Consider the following 16,686-nt stretch of genomic DNA (forward strand, 5'->3'; position numbering starts at 1 on the left):
AGCGAGTTGAGCCATAACTAGCCGGCCGCCACGAACCCCTCCCCTCCGCCTCCACCTCCACCCTCCCCCCCCCCCGGCCCGGACAGGCGCCGTCAGGTCTATTACAGCGGGCCTAATCATAGACACGCCGGCACGATTGATTCCAACGGAATGAAAACACGCAAACCCGGCGCCCGTCTAGCACGGCGGGGACAATTTATTGACAACATTGACACTTTATGGGGATCGTTTGGTGGTGTTATAGATCACTTTCTGCGAACACGAGAGCGTGGTCAAGCGAAATAGTGAGATGGTTTATGGCCTGTGCTGTGACTTACCTCCGTCAAAGGGTTAGTTATGGCCCTTCAGTAGCACGTTGTTTTAATTATTGCGCCGTGGCAACACTAAAGTGGTGTAATGCAAACGCGTTACGTGGCCCGTACACCTTGTGGGCGTGTATATTTAGTATAGCCATTTTATGCTCTTTAAATTGCATAAATCCCCTCCGCAATACTTTGGATACCTTATTGTTCATGTCTTTGGGCGTTTTATCTTTTATTGTAATGTAACATTCATACACAAGGAACAATCGCATGATGAATTTCATTACATTGATGATTGATCGATTAAATGTTCCATGACCAATGTTTATCTTTTACCGCAGAATGATGACAAGATGTATATTGCCATTTAAAACCCGATTATTACTACTGTTATTATTTTTTGTGAGGCACTGAACATTGAACAATATTCAACATTTTCTGATGCAAGTGTAACAAAAATAAACACCTCTGTGTTTCAGATACCGCCCATCGCTACACGCTACCGCCTGCGTCCACCACCCAGCTCCCTGCAATGTCTCCGAGCATGGGACGCGAGGGGGTTCTGCCGGCCTTTCTTCTAGTCTGCTTCTTCGCTTCCGGAGACGCTAGTCTGGATATGTTCGTCGATAGGGCCGAAGTCCATCGCATCACAGGTATAATGTCGGCCATGGCGGGCTTCCTAGAACTACATGACCCCAGATGCACTCCGTGCTGTCCACGTATTTTTTAAATTATGGCATGCATTGAAAGACTGAACTAAGGCATTGCATGGGTGTTTATTGCATTTTAGAGTGGCAATGAAAATAAACACGAAAAGGGTACCTAAGTCCAACAGAACTAGCAGGCCGCTGCTTAGTAAAGCATTCACATTCACTAATGATATGCATAGATCACGATGCATGGCCTCGTTAGGCCTATTGTGCGACACTGGTAGGCGGGCCAATAGCGTTATTTGGATTGCCACTGCCACTATTTGGATTGTCCATTCAGTAGCCGCAGTCCTGAATGTCTATGTACACCGATGCGGGACGGCCGGGCTCATATTCCGACCGGCCGGCCGCGCGGCGGCCGGTCGCGCCGGCCCGCCGGCGGCCGCGGGCGGCCGTGTTAAGTGAATGGGGACGGAGCACCCACGAAATCAATCGAAGATATCTCGGCATTGAAATCATTTTTCTGAAATGAAGGCTAACTGTAGATGCAAAAATTTATTGTCTTTCTAATGGTACCACGTGAACCACAAAACGATTGCAAACAGCGTGACAAATTTCGAAAAATTGATGGGACCTCGGGATCAGATTTTAGCATGGCTGACGGGCGCCATTTGTAGTCCGGCGGCGGCAGGGGATTCTAAGATTACACATTGCTAAAAAACTACGCTACTTCTAAAAAATGAAGGATAATATGTTATAAAAAAAGGCTGCTCTATGTGTTGAGCATAATTTTATCCCACCTCTTGGTCTAGGAGCGTGACAAATTGGCATTTCATTGTCCACCACGCCATGGAAAGGCACTTCCGGCGCTAAGTAGAAAACGCCACTAAATTAAAGGACACCGGATTGAGGAAGAATGTGAAGTAAAGGACCGCATACGCCGAATGTGTTCTGTCCCAGATCAATTAATAACAATGCCGTATGAAATGACTTGAACCATAGGAATTAAATTAATAGGCAATTATGAACCAAGAGGCCAGGCATGAACCGGCCAATGACAAGTAAGCTGGTCGTGCCTGCACACAGATCCTTGCCTCACACACCTAAAACGCTGCTTAGAACGAGGCCTCTGCTCTAGCTTGCCCGTTATGTTACAGAGCCTAAATACCTACGTGTTTAATATCATCTCAATGATTCTGCTCATTTTCAACCACAGTAGAAATGTTGAGGATATTTTGTTATCACTGCCCCAGGGCAGGTACTAATTATTGTATTTTAGTAATAAAAACATGATAACATGATCTTATGCATGAATAAATCAGAATTATACCAGAAAAAATAAAGGACGAGCACTGATGAACGCCAGAGGGATATTTCGATCGGAATTCAATGTGTTAACAAATAACCTGTGTACCAAATGTATTTATACAAGCACACATTATGTACACGCGGGCACCGCTTTTCGAGGTCAGTGCCACTGATGTCTGCACAGCAACCTGCCACGCCTCCTCCATCCAGCACTTGGACATCCGACGGCCCGCGCCGCCGCGTCCTCCGTCCAGCGCTGGACGTCCCACAGCCCGCCGCTGTCGCGTCCTCCGACCAGCCCAGCGCTGGGATGTCATCCTACAGCCCACGCCGCTGCATCCTCCGATCAGCGCTGGAAAGTCCCAGCCTGCCTCCGCCTCTCCGTTTTCCGACCAACGGTTTTGCGCTGAAACATAGGGTACAAGTTCAAGACTTTCCAGTTGGATATTTAAGATATAATAATAAATGATTTGTTCACCAAAACCACTTTATTACTTATCACACAATGTTGAGTTGGGATCTGCCCATGTAAATAGCTACCTACACACTGGCACTTGATGTGACACTGGCACACACACCGTATTCATTTCCTTCAAAATTATCTTCCTTGTTCAAGAGCCCTATTCAAAGCCAAAAGCTGAAGTCGGTGTTTGGCATTGGCTGGCCTCGACCCCTGGCCCCTTCCTGGGCTCTTCTGAAAGACGCCCCGGAAAGAACAGAGGGAGACAAAAAAAAAAACAAAAAAAATTGCTGCGCGCACTCCGTCGCTCGGCGTCCTAACGGAAAAGGCCGCTTGGGCTGCGTTGCCTCGAGTCCAAACATAAGTCGTATGTCGGACGGACATACTTACGTGCAGTTGTGGTAGCCGTTGTGGTTCCAGTGCCTGTGCCCACGCTGTGAGTTGCTAAAATACATGCATGGTAGAAATCAACGCTGTTACAATATATCACCCACGATCTAAAATCTATATATCTGCGCCTGTCGTGTGCGCGACATCTGGTGGCACTATGCGACCTGTAGTTCTCCCCGGCGCACCTAGGTGGCACGGCCGGTTCCGTGTTGAGGAACGACCTGTGCTGGCGGAGGTGGGAGGTGACTAGGGCGCAACTTCCCGCTAATATAATTTGCACGGTTCCATCGTGAAATGACCATTAGCGTTAAGGTTGCTAAGTGAGTCCGGGCGGAGCTATACGTTCGGTGTTTGGCATTGGCTGGCCTCGACCCCTGGCCCCTTCCTGGGCTCTTCTGAAAGACGCCAAAGTTGACCCAAATGTATTGCTATACTATGGCGCGGCACGCCTCCCAAACGGCCAGTCGGGGACCACGGACATACCGGAGGTACGATGAGCCGCGCCACCTGCCCGACACCTGGAGGACGCTCTCCGTCACACCGGCGGCGGCGGCGGCGGTGGCGAAGCCGATGCGGAGGCTGTGGGTGGTGATCTCGCCAGTGTCGGTCAGCGCGGCGCGGCGGAGGACCCCGTGGAGCCAGCCCGGGGTGCAGTAGGCACCGGTGCTGCGGACGAGGACCGGCTGGTCAGGTGGCGCGGCGGGCCGGAGCGGGCGGTAGCGCCGCATGGCGCGGACGGGGCAGCATGGGCCGCCCAGCTTGGGGAGGCTGACCACCGTGCCGGTGTAGAGCTGGTCGGTCTTGGAGGCGGGCAGCGGCACCTCCAGCCGGTCCCGGTGGGTCGAGATGTGACGCCACGGACAGGTGCGCCGGTGGTGGTGGGAGGGCGCGGCCGGAGCGAGGTAATCGCTTCCGCGCAGAGCCCCGAAGCAGGTAGAAAAAATTATGCCTGGTAGGGACGGACACCTCACGGGCCGGCAACGGTACGCACAAGTCCGCCGATTCCTGGAATCAAGCCGGGTCACCGGACGATTTGGCCCGGATTGTCACACCGGCGGTTTCCCCACTCTAACCACCACAATACGAAGCCGCGGCGAGCAAACACGGTACAATGAGCGCTGAGGTGGGGGGGGGGGGGAGGGCGCTGAGCAAACAGGCACCTACGAGCGACGGCTCGAGACGAGAAGGGTTATCAGGCCGGCCGCGGCGGCGGGCGCGGCGGAACGAGTGTTGTCCGCAGGCGGTGGTAGGCGACGGCCCGGACCAGGAGACGACGCGGAGTACCGATGGCAGGATAAACAGGCGGCGGGTGGGGGACGGCGTGGCACACAGGCCGCCGTCGGCGTCGGACATGGCGGTTGATCTGTCAGCGGCGGGAGCGACATTGGTGTGTGACAGGCGGGCGGCTAGAGCGGCGGCATGACGAAGGGTCTGTCGGCGGCGGCGTGACAGACTCGGTAGATGATTTGTCCGGCTCGGTAGATGATGGGAGTGCTTGTACTAACGGTGTGACGGTGGTATATGACAGATGGGGTGGGCCTGGCGATTGCCATGGTAGGTGTGCCGTTGGCGGTGGCGTGGCAGCGGTGAAGACGTACGGGGTGGTCCGGGCGGCGGCCGGGATAGGTGGAGTGTCGGCATGGCGGCGGTATATGGCAGACGGGTCGGTCCGGGCGCTAGGGCTAAGCATGATCGTGAACGGTCGGAAGCAGTATGATAGCAGTACCTATATGGCAGACGGGCACTCCGTGCGTTAGACATGACAGAAGTGTCAGCGGCGGCGTGACCGTGGTGCGTGACAGGCGGACAGCCCGTGCGGCGGGGATGATAGATGATTTGTCCGCTGCGGCGCGACAGCGGTATATGACAGACGGGGTGCCATGATGGTGGACTGTCAGGCGTCACTGTCAGCAGCGGCGTAACAGCGGTATAAGACAGACGGCTAGTCCGTGTGGTGGCATGTCAGTTTAGACGTCAGAAGGAGCGTGACGGTGGTTCGTGACGGACAGGACGGCCGGGGCGGCGGGAACGATAGATGGAGGTCCGCAGCGACTTGACCGTGATGCCCATTTAGGTGTGATGTCAGACGCGGCGTGGCGTTGGGGTATGACAAGACCATGACTGATCAGGTCCGAGCCATGACATGCCAGGTTGTCGGCAACGGCGTGACGGTATCGGCGTGTAAGCGATATGTGACGGATAGGCAGCTCGTGCGATGAACATGACAGGTCGGCCAGTGGTGGTGGCGTGACAGCAGCATATGATAGACGCGGTGACCGTGGAACGGGCATGACCGACAGCAGAGTGACGGCTCGTGACGTATCGGCGGTAGGTGGCAACAAAGGCGCGATGCGCAGGCGCGTAGCCCCCTGTGCTAAAGATACACAGCCTGCCGCAGCCCGAAGGTCCGGCGCTGCCTGGGATCGAATCGGGACACCCTGGCGATAGTCCTAACGGCACACAAACGGATCCATCACACTAACCACCACACAACGATGGCCGCAGCGTTCTGCGACAGGTGAGCGCAAACAATGGGCGCTGGTGAGGAGGGCGGCGCTAAGTAAACAGACTTACGGCTGGGAGCCACCGGCCCGATACTGATAGGATGGCCGAGGAGCCGGTCGCGGCGGGGAGCGCGGCGAGAGAAGTGCACCAGCTAAGGGGGGGGGGGGGCGCTAGCAAACAGACGTGCGGCCGGCGGTGGCAGGGGACAGCCCGGTCCAGTCCAGAAAGGCGCCGCGGTGACTGGCAGGGTGACCAGGCGTAGGTGGAAATGGCAAACGGGCGAGACGGCCGGCGGTGATAGTGGTGGTGACGAGCGCGGCGGGCATGACAGTTTGGTATGACATGAAAAATCAGCTGAGCTCGGAAAGGTCATAACCAGTGTTATTTGTTATAGCGAGTCGTTTTGTCGTGAGTGTTAGAAAGGCTTGAGCAGGTCTTTCCTGGCAAGAACACTTAATGGATCATCGACCCGCTGTTTAGCGAAGTTTGAGTGGAAATAGCAGCGCGTGGTAGGCAGGGAAGCGGAGCCGTGGAAATTTCAGACAGCTTCGGCTCCGGCTCCGGCTTCGGAGAGAAAAAAAAAATCGGCTCCGGCTCCGGCTCTGGCTGCGGGTGAAATGTCATGGCGGCTCCGTCGCCGGCTCCGGCTCCGGGCAAAAATGTGCCGGCTCCGGCGGCTCCGGCTCCGGCTCCGCACCCCTGGTGGTAGGGGCACTGTTGAAAATACGGGCAGTCTCGCCGCGACGCAAAAAAAAAAAAACGGCACGCCCTGGGACGCCGGGTAGCCTCAGGCGGTGGCGGGTCACGGCCCGGCGTAGGAATACCTATAAAACGCGGCAGCCGGCTGGGTGACCAGGTGGTGGGCGGCACATGACAAACAGGCGAGCAGCGTCTGGTGTGACGGTGGGCTGTCGGCGGCGCCATGACAGCGGTGGTGGCGAGCAGGGCGGGCGTGACGGTTTGGTACGTCGGCGGCGGCGTGACATGGTGTGTGACAGGCAAGGCGGGTAGGCGGCGGCATAACATATTGACAGCCGGGTGCGTAACGGTGTAATAGACAGACGAACAGTCCGTGTGATGGGCGGGGTAGTCACAGCGGTGTGACAGTATATGTGACCGACGTGACAGTCGGTGCAACGGGCGAGATAGGTGGATGTGAGCAGCGGCGTCACAGCATGTAAGACGAACGAGGCGGTCCGTGCGACGGACGAGATAGCTGTATCGTCAGCAGCGGCATGACGGCGTATAAGACAGACGGGGTAGTCCGTGCGACGGACGAGATAGTGGTTGTCAGCAGCGGCGTAACGGGATATACCTATGGCGGGTGGGGTAGTCGGTGCGACGGACGAGATTGTGGTTGTCAGCAGCGGCGTGACGGGATATACCTATGGCGGGTGGGGTAGTCCGTGCGACGGACGAGATTGTGGCTGTCAGCAGCGGCGTGACGGGATATCCCGATTGAGGTGGAGGGGCGACTGTTAGGGGGTAGATAGTGGTAGTATAGTAGTATAGATAATAGTATAATAATACTTTAGAGTGAGATAGACTAGAGGTGAATAGTAACGGTGATGGTAAACTGGCTGGCAGTGGTGACAGGGTGCTATGACGAAGCTTAGCCAGTGTACATATGTAGTATATTGAGCGGAACTCAGCGATCTGAGGTTTATAGCCGCCTTCGGCAACGGTCCGGACCCTCAACTTGTTGAGAAGAAGTATAACAACTCAGTAAGATGGGGGAAAGCTCGGACATGACCTGGAGGTTTGTGGTTCGTGAAGGCAGAATATGCACCCCCACGCGACCATACAAGCTGACATGCATCCAACCTGAGGTAGGGAAACGTAAACACTGCCACTGCATGAGAAGTACTGGTGTCCTCAGAAATTAAACGTCATGCCGCTGGTCAGTGCTCAAGAAGGAGCTGCTGGGACAGGGCCAGCGGGGACATGTCATTAGTAGCGACGTAATGACATGGTAGTTGACAGTGAGTTGTAAGCTGGGGCAAGCCAACGGACATGCCATTGGCAGCGACGTAATGGCGTGGTAGTTGACAGTGAGTTGTATGCTGGGCAAGCCAGCGGACATGTCATTAGTAGCGACGTAATGGCATGGTAGTTGACATAGAGTTATGTGCTGGGGGCAGGGGCCAGCTGACATGTCATGGTAGGGACATAGTGACATGGTAGGTGACAGTGAGTGGTATGCTGGGGCAAGCCAGCGGACGTGTCATTAGTAGCGACGTAATGACATGGTAGGTGACAGTGAGTGGTATGCTGGGGCAAGCCAGCGGACGTGTCATTAGTAGCGACGTAATGACATGGTAGGTGACAATGAGTGGTATGCTGGGGCAAGCCAGCGGACGTGTCATTAGTAGCGACGTAATGACATGGTAGGTGACAGTGAGTGGTATGCTGGGGCAGGCCAGCGGACGTGTCATTAGTAGCGACGTAATGACATGGTAGGTGACAGTGATTGGTATGCTGGGGCAAGCCAGCGGACGTGTCATTAGTAGCGACGTAATGACATGGTAGGTGACAGTGAGTGGTATGCTGGGGCAGGCCAGCAGACATGTCATTAGTAGCGACGTAATGACATGGTAGTTGACAGTGAGTTGTAAGCTGGGGCAGGCCAGCGGACAAACTTGACCGTCCTCCGCACCGGGGGGCGGCCGGGTGACTCATCCGGCGTGGCGTCAGCTCAAGGCCGCGACGGGCCTGCGGCCGGCGGTCGGACGGCCGTTGATCCGGGGTGTCGTCTTGCACCGGTCTGCAGCGGGCCGACTGGGTGTCAGGTCACTGCTGGCATTGGGCCACACTGTGGAAGCACGAAAGCCGGCTGCTATGCTGCATTGATGATCTAGTGGTGACGTAGCATGACAGCCCAGGTAAATAGGCAGGCCAGTCAGGCATGGCCATGGGTGGAGAAAAGGGGGTTTGAGGGTGCACGAGCACCCCCTCATATCGCAAAGCACCCCCACAAACAATGCAAAACCAACATAGCAGCTTGTTAACCAAAGTATCAAACAGAAAAGCACCCCCTGGGATTTAGGCAAATCTCCACCCCTGGGCATGGCCGGCTTTGTCGGGCATGCCCTCGGGATGGCGTGCCAGTGTGCGGTTAGGGCATTGTTTAGTGCGAACCTATGACACTGGTGCATGTAACCGAGCAAGATTGTGAAGGTGGCGCTGGCATGGCATGACATGCCAGTGGGCAGGGCATAGTTCAGGGCCAAGCTACAAGCTGGTGTATGTGACCTCCCGGAGGGCCAACTGAGTATCTGAGACGGGCGGCCACATTAGTATGGGGCGAAGGGTAGTAACAGAACAAAAGTGCCAACTGCCAGTGTTCAAGCAACTTGGCAGACTAATTGGCTGACGAAAATTAGACCGCCGGTTAGAGGGGCGCGCCATGATTGCCTCGTGCGAAGGGCCCGCGCGTAACTAACAGGCCGGATAGCTGGTAACTCACCGGTGTTCCTTCTTGGTCGACCCATTGGTGGCGGTAGCCGCCGCTAAAGCTATCACTCTACTCTCCGCGGGTTTCAACCGGTAAACAAAAAAAAAATTGCTGCGCGCACTCCGTCGCTCGGCGTCCTAACGGAAAAGGCCGCTTGGGCTGCGTTGCCTCGAGTCCAAACATAAGTCGTATGTCGGACGGGCATACTTACGTGCAGTTGTGGTAGCCGTTGTGGTTCCAGTGCCTGTGCCCACGCTGTGAGTTGCTAAAATACATGCATGGTAGAAATCAACGCTGTTACAATATATCACCCACGATCTAAAATCTATATATCTGCGCCTGTCGTGTGCGCGACATCTGGTGGCACTATGCGACCTGTAGTTCTCCCCGGCGCACCTAGGTGGCACGGCCGGTTCCGTGTTGAGGAACGACCTGTGCTGGCGGAGGTGGGAGGTGACTAGGGCGCAACTTCCCGCTAATATAATTTGCACGGTTCCATCGTGAAATGACCATTTTGCCCCTGAACCCAAAAGAGACTTATTCGCTATGCCCAAAAGCAAATCTTGTCACCAACCCCAAAAGCGACTTGTCGCTAAGTCCAAAAGCAAAATTTGCCCCAGGTCCAAAAATTATTTGTCAAAAAGCCAACAAGCTGCCTCAGCCCCTAAAATCCAAAAGGACTTTTTCTGCTATGCCCAAAAGCAAATTTTGACCCTAAACCCAAAAGCGACTTGTCGCTAAGCGAAAAAGCGACTTTTCGCTAAGCGAAAAAGCGACTTATCACTAAGCTGCAAAGTGACTTGCCTAAAAGCAACATTTGCCCCATGTCAAAATAATATTTGTTGCAAAGCCAAAAACTGCTTTAGCCCCTAAAATCCAAGGCAACTTTTGCTATGCCCAAAAGCAAATTTTGATGCAAACCCCAAAAGCGACTTGTCGCTAAGCCCAAAAGTGACTTGTCGCTAACCCCAAAAGCAACATTTGCCGCAAGTCCATGTTGGCTTGTTGCTAAGCCCAAAAGTTGCTTTTGACCTCAAAATCCAAGTGACTTTTCTATGCCCAAGAGAAAATGTCAAATTTTGTCCTTGTCGCTAAGCAAAGGAGTAACTAACCCATGGGTCAAGTCAACAACCGACCTCTGGCCCCAAACCATGTGAGTTTGTGCTATATCAAACACCCAATTTTTTACCTATTCATTTGAGAACTAACCCCCATATTAAAGGTAAACAGGCACTAAAATTAGATATTGCAAAATAAAAATAAAATTAATGAAATAGCGCCATGATAAAACCAATTACAAAAAAACAGCCATCGAAAATGGTATCTTACCTGCCAAAGATAGCATCCGAAGACTCTTCGAGATACCCTAATACAAAAACTAAAAATTTTCACCTAAACAATAGGAGATATACAATGAAAACCATCAGCACAACATTCGTGCCCATACAAAAATACACATACAAAGAGAAATAACTCCTTCGCGCCACTAAGCGCAACACCGCGCCAGAACCGGCTACGATAGAAATAGTGCTAAAAAGATTTATTTATTTGAAGTTTTTGTTTCCTGGTTTTCTTCTCATATTCATATATTATTCTAATAAATACAAAAATAAATATTTTGAATGTGACCCATTAAAAATATCAATGTTTATGAAAATAAATTCAAGAACGTCAGTGCTCACACCACTACTGAAAATGAGACGGCCGCAATGCCCGATGTCCCGTGTCGCTGAATGGCTGATCGGTCAATGGTAATCCAGCAGGCGGGTGGAGACACAGATCCTAGCGTCTACTTCCTGTATACTCCGCCGACAGCACCGCAGTCACACACACAAAGCCTCAGCCGCGGTAATATGCCATTAATCATGCTTATACCATTAGCGCTGAACGCCTGAGAATGCAGCTCTGACAAAGCAGCGCAGTATTGGCGAATGCCGGAGGAAAGAAGGCCCGATCGAACAATAAATCCGTATTGCTGTGTGGATCGGGAATGGTAAGGAAACAAAATGGGCTGATAGTAACCAACTTTGTTATTTTATCTAGATGATGATGTGTATCGGATTGTTTGAGTTTATACCGAAATGTTATTATGCTTACCTCTGTGTCACTCAGTGTCACTGAGGCTACTGTCAGCCCATGCCACTGCCGCTACTGTCAGCTCATGTCACTGCAGCTTCTGTCCATGTCACTGTATTGACGCTGGCTGCCCATGTAAATGCAGCTACTGCTAGCCCATCTATGTCACTGTATCTTGTTTCCATGTTATTAAAACCAAGATTCGTTTACTACTCAGGCTGGCTCACTAGGGAAATAAAGGCGCCGTGGTGACGTCATGAGAGGAAATCCTTCACGTTCAAATGAAGGGGTCATTTGAATTGCCGATTTTGGTTCGATATAGTCCTATTTTTTAGTTTCAGTCCCATTTATCGTAATGAGGCGAACTCATTGTTACATTGGTACAACTTTTGATGACACATAATCCTTGTTTTTCTCCAGCTCGCTCGAAAGATGATGAAATTTGCATGCATGCCTATGGTTGAAGGGAGATTCTACCGCCGTGGTGACGTCACGGTGAAGGGATTCTGGAGCTCGTGAACGGGGGCTGATTAAAACCACGCCTATGTCACTGGTGCTACGGTCAATGTTTTTCTAGCGACACAAGCCGTCCATGTCGCTCTATCTTGTTTCCATGTCATTGAAAACCACGCCTATGTCACTGCTGCTACCGTCCGTGTTTTTATAGCAACACAAGCCGTCCATGTCACTGCAGCCCGGCCGGCGCACCTGGCTGAGTTATGGGCCACTCCGTCAGTGTCCGGGCGCCGCCGTTCCTCGCCGCTGGACATCAACTCCACTAGCCCCGGTCCTTCAGGTGTCTTCAGAAGGCCGCCAAACGCTGAAAGCGTCCGGCCGTTGCTCGCAGAGGTCAATATTGCGGACAATAGAGACGCCATTGCTCGATCGACCCGGCTGCAAACGTCGTCTGGTCGCTCGTTACTGTTCATCACCGCCCGCAATTACGGGAGGTGCGGGTCGGCGGGGCACCGACAGCTGTAACTGAGCAGGTCGCCAGTGGTGTGCGCTCCATATACTGGCGTCAATGGTGGCGCCGTATTCTGCATGATTAGTTGTTATCACGTGTTTATGCCGAATATCGCTGTGTTGTGAGTGTGCCATGGAAATAAGCAGCACCTAAGAGCAAACGATATTGTTGATTCGAGCACACCCTGATGTACGAGTACATAACTACCAATTGACGATGGCAATTTTTCATTAGCGTTGATGAATGTTGTTCATATCATTTGATTGATTGAAACATTTAATAGGTAATCATTTGTAACGCTTTGGTTAAATACGTTACGCTTGTCGTCCGCAACTCAGAATACCGAGTTTTGTAAGACCATGTTTGGACTGTATATGGATGACTTCCAACAAGATGACCATTGAGCCTCTATGACAAATCTTGAACAACCCTGAAACGGTAGTTCGTGTACTCAATAAGTGACCCTTCCTCTCCGGCAGGCGTTCAGGGATCTAGAATCTACTACATCCAGGAGGGCGTCATCAACCAGTACGCCACCGGCTACGTGGTGCCGGTCGGAGCCAGAATCAGCAGCATCAGTTTCCACTGGCAGAGCCTCGTCCGAAAACTGGTAGGGTCTACGTGCGCCTGGTGATATTGGTATTTGGTTCTGATTCCAGCTGAGCAAGTACAAACGACTGGCTCAGCCGCTCAGTGCTTGTTATCTCTCATATATTTTACCTCTTTTCAAACACATCGTCATAAAACTGGACCATCTTATATTAATTATTTCGAACTTCGCAACGAAGTCAGCACACACCTAAAATGACAAGCCTATCGTATCTGACCATTTTACCATTTCTTCCACGCGCTGACTGCCCTTTTCTGTCCCTCAGATGCCGTACGAAATCAGTTTTCGGTGGAACGATCCGGCAGCCATGTCTGAGCCACGTGCCAACGTGTCGTACGTGGGCTACGTGCCACGAGTAGAGGCGGTGTTCAGGTGAGGAGGGCACGTGATGGCCCGCGGCACAGTGCATACGGTATCACTGGGGAACGAAGGCCGTGTAAAATATGAATTGCTTAAAGGCATGCTCCAGCTTTGGTATTCTGACAGCGCATGCAGTAATGCTACTGCGTGATGTTTTGTCAAACTATATGGTATCCAGTTTTATTCTTAGATATGACGGTTCATATTCCAATCATTGACATCGAATTAAGACATTTCAGAGCCACATATTCATCTACATCTAATGGTGCATGAGCAAATGGTGTATGTCATGTTCAGTATGCGCATGCAAAACCATTCGGCCATTCCCTGCAAGCATTAGTAAAGTAGGGGAAGCGGGGGTAACACCGCCCCCCTAAGCTTTTCGCTAAAATGAGAGAATATGTGTGAAGTCTCTTGGTAGTTATTGTCTTGGTTACAATATTTTAACATTTTCTCACGTGTTTTAGGTACTTATTTTGCATGCTCCTAAAAGGTTTTCATGTATCACGACTTTTAAAAATACCTTGCATATTTGCCGCCTACAAATTGTGTGGGTAACCCCGCCACCGGTGTTGATGTTAACCCAACCCATTCATACGAAAGCTTTTAATTGTTCAGAGATCGCGTGCGATGAGTTTCCTGTCGGTAAGTGGTAATTTTCGCAAATAATCGGTAATGGACACCTAAATAGGTATAGGTTCATCAGCTGTTTGCCAGTTATATACAGCTGGCAAGTGCTTGGTCGGGATGCATGAAAAATATAAAGTAAAAAATCAAATAAGCTGCTTATTCCCGACTTAGGAACATCTACGAACATAAATAAAGCGTGTCTTTGGAGTTTCATCACTTATCACGCTAAGAACAGGAAACACCGCAACCTCAATTGGGGTAACACCGCCACGGGGTGGCGGTGTTCCCCAATAAGTAATCACAAGCAAAAATCGCCAGCGGCAAGCATGTACTACACGGTTCAAGCAAACCTATCTTACTGGACAAAGCCGATCAGTTATTTTTCGTTGTAATCAAGTAAAACAAAACGAGTCTCTACTTTAAGACATTCAAAAGTGCTCCCAACTCATCGAATTTTTATAAGAGAATGTGCATTTTTCTTTAAATGCCCACATTGAGCTTCGATTACACTGAAACACCGGAACACAAATCAGAAGACGCTTACCTTCGTGCGGTTAATAGGAAATGACGGATTTTTACACTTCACATTTCATACTTTCGCCGCCAGATGGGGTGGCGGTGTTTCCCACAGTGGCGGTGTTCCCCCCGCTTCCCCTAAACGGTGTACCGCCTTGGGATTTACGACAGTAGCTGCTTTTAATTGTTTCCATTTAGTTAATGCTGGAGGAAGCAATGCCAGCATGGCTATAATTTGAAGGCGCCATTGCTGTGCCTGTACTGCGAGCTGCTGTTACACAGTACATCCATATATATGTTCAAGTAAGCTGTAGGTACTTACATACCCCATGCAAATGATGTTTTTCCTCTTTGATTACTTTTGTACTTTGCTCTTCGACGCTTATTTTCTTGTATTTTCGTTGTCTTGTTTCAATGTTGACTCTGGTCTCCATGAGGCGACAGTATTGTTATACCGGAAATAATATACTTTTGTATAATGATTTATTTCCAGGGGAGTTTCTGTCGAATCAAATCTTAAATTAATCTTAATTGATTTACTTCGTCGCTTGAAAGCCATCTCTTGTTAATATCTAGGTAGCAGTATGCTGTTTCTATATAAATGCCAGTCATAGATTTAAATAGATTCACATATCATTTAGATATTCATATAAATATAAATAAATGCCTACGAAGTACGATGCATATATTTGATGTAAATTAGCACAACTTTAACATTGAAATGGCTCCATTCGACGCCATTTTTCGTTCAGTTAGACATGGTGGACGGCTCGCCGACTGTGTTTCATTTATCGGTGTTGGTCACGCACCAACATCACGCAAAATGTGCTCCACTCCAATTCTACCCAGAATTTACGGGTCACTTTGCGCTTTAGGCCGTGTCATCGCGATAATGTTCAGATCACTCATATGCAAATGAGAAGCTGAAAAAGTATCGATGACGTAGCTATACCCATTTAGTAGCAGCTTATTACATAAGACTAATTTAACGAGTATCTGCGTTGGTCGCACCATCACGTTTGCGTCACCGAATTTCTTTCATCGTGGATTTTATGTCGGGCAGTCATAGACAAATTGTTTCACCATCAAACGCATTTCACTGGGTAGCTCTTGAAAGCTGTCTCATGTCACAGTCATCGGACGGGGTCGTAGAGGCCTCTCCCCTCTCCGGCTGGTCGATTTGAGAGTCTCCTCCTCCTTATTCCGGAGCGCCGGCCCGGAAAACCGTCGGCAACTCCGGTCCGGAACCCGCCAGGCGGTGTCAGGACGGCCAAGACGGATCGGCGCCCGGAGACGCGGGGCGCCCGCTGCCCCCGCAGCTCCGCTTCAGCGCCGCTGTCGTCCTATCGACTGCTCTCCGTCGTCTCCCCGTCTCCGCCGCCCGTGTCTCCACTGCGGCTCTGTATCCGTGTCTCCGCTGCGGCTCTGTACCCGTGTCCGAGCTCCCCTCCATGGACACATGCTCAGGAAATGACGATGATACCCCGCCCTCGCCCGCTCCCCTCCCTCCCCCTCCCTCCCCCCTCTACCGAGCTCGTTTCGATGGCGTATGTACCGGGTCATTGATCACTGCCGCTGTGGCGAGGCAATGGGCGCCGGCTTTCTTTGGTAAGTCAATTAGCAGTGAGTGCGTCGGTGGTCGGTTGCGAGCCGCTCCGTGCAGCGAGGCACGCTCCACCCCAACGTCAGCTGATGCAAGGCTACTGGATGTCGATATTTCGTGGAGATAATGAGGCAGCCCACGCGCCATCCTGATATTGGAAGACGGCAGTTGTTCAAGATTAGTCGATATGAAAGGATGGAATTGTAATGGTTTATAAACAGACAAAGACAACATCGTTCTGTGTGCAAATATCGGGATACGAGAAGGGGATCATGAGGAGGTGGGGTGAACATTTTGTGCGCTGTTTGTTTTTGAAGATAAGGAAAGAATGAATGGTTTTCGAGTCAAATGTTTCTTCACAGTTCTCCTTGTTCTATATTTGCTGGGATAGTGTAGTCATTATGCCGAACGAGAGCCTGCCCAGCTAGTTTTTTTTTCTAAGCATCCTGTTGTACACATTAAAAGGTAAAGCGTTGCCGGCTCAATTTCATCAGCTTTTATTTTTTGCTGATTTTTACTGTTACATCCATCGGAAGCTGTTCCGATCAGAAGGGAAAAGGATTAACTAAACATAAACTGGAGGTGCCGGGGATTGAACCCGGGGCATCTCACATGCGAAGCGAGCGCTCTTCCACTGAGCTACACCCCCATGACCTGCCCTTTTTGGGTCACTTTTTGCGGCCGAATTATGTCTGTCTGCTGCTGTAAAAAGTGGTGTGGTCTGGTGATGCTACGTTTTCATTAGCATGACCCATGACCCGACCCGACCCGACCTGACCTCAGTCCTCTCGGCAGCGTGCTGTTTCCGTGCACTGGCCGGGTCAGCGCCGTTGTCGAGGTGGACATCATGCTCAA

At 51.3% G+C, this 16,686-nt stretch overlaps 1 non-coding gene across 1 annotated transcript; it reads right to left on the minus strand.

Annotated features, from left to right (window-relative positions):
* Window positions 1–16,408: 16,408 nt before the first annotated feature.
* On the minus strand, window positions 16,409–16,480 carry Trnaa-cgc. Its single transcript has one exon. It is a non-coding gene; the product is annotated as a tRNA-Ala (tRNA).
* Window positions 16,481–16,686: the final 206 nt, after the last annotated feature.

Source organism: Amphibalanus amphitrite, unplaced genomic scaffold (assembly GCF_019059575.1).
Source record: "Amphibalanus amphitrite isolate SeventyFive unplaced genomic scaffold, NRLGWU_Aamphi_draft 001091F_arrow, whole genome shotgun sequence".
Taxonomy (NCBI): Eukaryota; Metazoa; Arthropoda; class Thecostraca; order Balanomorpha; family Balanidae; genus Amphibalanus; species Amphibalanus amphitrite.